This window comes from Egretta garzetta, unplaced genomic scaffold, assembly GCF_000687185.1.
Source record: "Egretta garzetta isolate BGI_Z169 unplaced genomic scaffold, ASM68718v1 scaffold149, whole genome shotgun sequence".
Lineage (NCBI taxonomy): Eukaryota > Metazoa > Chordata > Aves > Pelecaniformes > Ardeidae > Egretta > Egretta garzetta.
The window spans coordinates 2,442,578-2,447,579 of NW_009269998.1; positions in this window are offsets into that span (position 1 = coordinate 2,442,578).

Genomic DNA, 5,002 nt, shown 5'->3' on the forward strand with positions numbered 1-5,002 from the left:
TGTATCGCTGTTCTTCCTTAACCATTTTGCTTAAATTGCGCATGAGGAAATAATAAATCAATATTGCCACATGAGAGCCTGGTATTTGTATTTGCTGTTACCTCAGCAGGTTGTGTTAGTGGGCGATGGTTACCAAGCAGCTTTCCAGAAGCATGATTTCTTTCTCTCCCTACAGAAAGAACGCTCAGTGCACAAAATAATCTTCTTTTAGATCTTCTCTTTTCATCTGTTTTAAAACCTTCTCAGGCAAGCTAAAACAATGCACCACACTACGTGCCAAACGCAAAATAGTAACTTCATGCTCTGATTGGATTTTCTATCTACAGTTGTCCTCGGTAGCGTAGCGTAGCATCGCTGGGTATACATTTTCACCGAGCTGTTGCTTGTTCTTTTTAAAGGGAGCGCTTCATTTCAGCTGAGATGAGGGAGCTGCTGAACGCACGTATGTGCACACAGATGCCTACGAGTACCTGCACTGAGCACTGCGTGTACACACAGGTGTAGTAACCCAGGAGTGTTACCCACCATCTGCAGATTAAGGAAGTCCTTCTGCCAATCTGGCCTTGACCGTGCCACAGAGTAGAGGGAAGATAAAAGGATAGATAGGTCGTAATTTGTTTTACGTATGAAGAACTGAATCATGGACTTGGAATCACTTAACCAAAACTACATAAATGCTCTCTGGAAGCTTGAATTGATTCCCAGGTTTTCCACAGCCTGGTCCGCAGCCTTTGCTCTAAGGTCTTTTTTTCCTCAGTTGAGACTGTTGACCCTAACAGCTAAAGAGGTAACTTGAAGCATCGTTTGTTTTACTCATTAAGATAATTACATTATTGTGCATTTCTAACACGAAAAAAATCCTTTGCTGATACACAAAAACGCTCACCAACCAGCTACTTAACAATACCCGTCTTGGGGTTCTTCCCCTCTTCCCACATGAGACCTAGTGCAAAGGAATGGGGTGCTCTTAATTTCCAAGTAGGTAATAATTCTTTTTCTCTAATACTGGGGATGGGCTGAAGAGGGCAGCAGACACCCGCTGAAGTGTGCTTGTAAGGGGCGCTGGGCTGCCGTTGACACACGCCTCCGAATTACTGGTTGGGGCAGCTCATGAGTTTGTGTTTCTTTTTGGAAGAACTCTGAAGGTATTTTTCAGAAAAAACTCGAAAGAAAGCCCCCTAAGAGATGCTGTCTGTGCTTAAGAAAACAAGCTCTTCTAAACCACGTTTGAATGGATCTTCACCTGTTTCCACAAGTCAAAAAATTAATGTATTTGACTGATTTAAGGGAGAAATTCCTGCGGAAGGGATGGCTGGGTGTAATTTAATTCAACCTCCTCATCAAAGCACCACCGACTTAAAAGTTTTATCAGGTTGATGAGAGCCTTGTCCAGTCAAGTTTTGAACATTTTCAAAAGATGGACGTTCTACAATTGTTCTGGGCAACTTGTTAACAGAGCTTAACCACTCCCAGAACTGGTATTTAATGTGAGCAGGCAAAAGGGTTAGGCTGGTTGGTTGGTTAGGTTTGGGGGAGGGGTGGGGGGGTGGTGTTTGTTTCTTAAACCGAGGGACTGCTTCTTAAATGGCCATTACTTCTTCCTACAGGGAACATATTGGGAAGGTGAGCTTAGCAGTATGCCAGTTCTTCACTGTTTCTTCAGAAGAAAACATGACAGAAGAAAGCGATATAATCAGTTCTACCTTACTCAGAAGATTTCTGGTATGTGGGAAATACTCAGGTTGCCCAAGCAGCTGAAACAAGGAAGCTTCAGCAAGCCCTAGAACAAAGATGAAAAAAACCCCAAAATTTATTACAAATAGTTATATATCCTCGCTGAAAAATAATACAGAAAAGCATGTTGAATACAGTCAGTAACCTACAGTCAAAGTATTCCTTTTTGTTACCTTTGAAGTTCAACCATTGGATTCTCTGTATTTTAATATTTTTTTACCAATATCCCAGCAAGCAACTTCCACAGGGTACAGGCAGTTAAATTTATTTTTTTTTTTTTATGCAACTCCAACATCTGTAGAAGTTATGCTTCTTGAGAGATAATAAAATTGAATAAAATTAATGGTCTGAAGTTGTGCCAGGGCAGATTTAGGTTAGACATCAGGAAAAATTCCTTCCCCAAAAGGGTTGTGAAGCACTGGAAGGGGCTGCCCAGGGAACGCCCCCACCCCTGGGGGGATTTAACCGCCGGGCAGAGGCGGTGCTGAGGGCCAGGGTTTGGGGGTGGGATGGCACGGGTAGGGGAACGGTTGGGCTTGATGATCTTAAAGGGCTTTTCTGAGCTAAGTGATTCTATGATTCTATGACATTCTTTGTAATTACAATCCAGAACTAACGCCTTCCCTTTAGGTTTTAAAATCTCCAGCGGGCACCTTACACACTTGGCCTTCTTGCCCTGTAATCACCGCTGCCCTTCCGCAATCACGTAAGAGTGACCCACTTCCTGGCCTAACTAATTCTTTGTGGACTGTAAGCGTACTTAGATGTTAATGCCTAGCTGGTTAAAGGCTAAATAAAGCAGCATAACTAGCTCCTGTCATGTTAAGAAAACCTTATGAATAAGAGCACAGCTAAACAACATCTTTTAAATTTAGGCAGACTTTTATATATTTGTGCACATAGACATACTGCATTACGTATGAAAAGTAGGATAAGCGTGAGCATGATTTAGTATCTGGTCTCAAAGGCTGGCTGGGGTACCTTTTCATAGCTTTTTCGTAACTTTTCTTTGCTTCTGAAAAGCTATGCCCATTTGCACACCTGAGATGTTGTCTGCAGTGCTACAAGGGGGTTTTTTCCACATTCACAAATGCCCGGGACTGTCTTGGAACAATTGCAGCAAAAAAAGAAGAGCTAGCGAAACCTTGAGTGAAGTACTTCACGTTAGCATTTCTAGCTCTGTCCAATGCTTCCTGAAATCAGGATTGTCTAATGAAAAATTTCTTTTGGAAAGAACTTAAGGATGTGCAGGTTTTGTTTCTAAGGAAAATAAAGAAAATTAAAAAAAAAACCAAAATCCAGTTGAGCAAAAAATTCCCATTGAAAAATTGAAATGCAAGTCCTGCCTTCCAAAGAGACGTACAAAAGCATATAAATAAATGCTCAGCCAATGTGTTTAACAAAGATTAACAAAACCCAGGTTACCAGAAAAAAAACCCTCCTCTTAGTAAATGCGTGATCAACGGCAGCTCAGCAGTACTGACAGGTATCCCTGCAGCCCCCCCCTCCGTAAGCCTGCGAGGAGGGGCAGCGGGGGCGTTAGACCCGGCGGTCCTTGGAAGCGTCCCTGCCGGCCCCTTCAAGTGCACAGCCCCCTCCTGCGGCATGGCCACCGCTGAGGGGTGAGGAGGCTGGTGCCCAACGGCCATCCCCTGGGCTGAAGGAACCTGCTGCTGATGGGAGCAGGCCTTCTCCTCGGGGGTCAGAACATCCCCAGATGGGAGACAGTCACCACAGATTTTACCCTTCGATAGGATGAAATTCCCAAACTGGTTTTTATTCCCTGCTCTATGCACATGCAGACACAGAATTTTATTACCCGGGTCCAATCCACATCCTGCCACCTCATGGTGACATCTTACCAGGAAATGTTTATCATAGTTCCTCTTCTTTTTCCATATACAGTAATTAATTGCTCTTCATTACATATATGCTGGAACAAATCTTAACGGAGGTAATAAAATTCATAAAATGAACTTGGGACTAGTAGTATCATTCATGTTCTACCAAGTTGCTATTTTCCCTTTTCAACGGGGTTCCACATGATAAAAATTAAATCCTCCGGGTTTACATTTACTTTCAATTCACTTCGGTTTTAAGTCTGCAAGTCAAAACACGAGCTGCAGATCTTGTTACATCACACTCCCACGTCGCATGTGCTGTATGTACTTTAGCTTAAATTTTACAGCATAATTAATTGTTAATGCAGTGTGTGCAAATTAGTTGTTGGTAGTTAGTGGTGTAACTTTTCTTTTTTTTTTTAAATTTCCTGCCCTTTTGGAATATTAACTAATAATTACAGTGCATTACTTGAAGCCTTTTACCTTTCATTTATATCCATTTGCAATCATATCATTTTTAGCGATAAGGTTGCATTAAGTCACTTGTGGGAATGTATTAACCTTTTGTTCAGGAAGAGATGAGACATTGCTTGCACCTGCTCTGCAAATATGCACTGGGTTTTCTTATGTTAATCAGGCACATTTGAATCTTATATAAAAACTTCGGTGTGGGTGTATGGATACAACTAAGATGCTTACATTTAATACTGCTCAAACAAGTAGTGGCAATGACTCACAGGCTCTGTATACCGAGGAAATGGGATGAATCCTCTCAAACTCTGTGTCCCTAGTGCACTTCCATGAGAGGGAATTGTGTTTGGATGAACGCACTGATCAGAGAAAGGCACTGCACCGAGATACGCAGGGACTGAAGTCTCAAGACAAAGCATAAGGGCGTTATATGCAGCCAGCTACAAAAAGTTCCCAGGGAAATACTGCACTCTGGTTCCGACTGAACTCCACTACTCTCAGAAAGAGTACCTTTGAAATTCTCTCCTCTCTTGCCCTTAAAGCCACTTCATAGAATCATGGAATGTGAGAGTACCTTTGAAATTCTCTCCTCTCCTGCCCTTAAAGCCACTTCATAGAATCATGGAATGTTTTGGGTGGGAAGGGACCCCCAGAGGTCACCCAGCCCAACCCCCCTGCAGGAGCAGGGACACCTTGAACCACATCAGGTTGCTCACAGCCCCGGCCAACCTGGCCTGGAATGTTCCCAGGGATGGGGCCTCCACCCCCTCTCTGGGCAACCCCTGCCAGGGTTTCACCACCCTCACTGGAAAGAATTTCTTCCTTAGATCCAGTCTAAACCTACCCTGGTTTAGTCTAAAACCATCTCCCCTTGTCCCATCACAACAGGCCCTGCTAAAAAGCTTGTCCCCCCCTTTCCTCTGGGCCCCCTTTAAGCCCTGACCGGCCGCACTCAG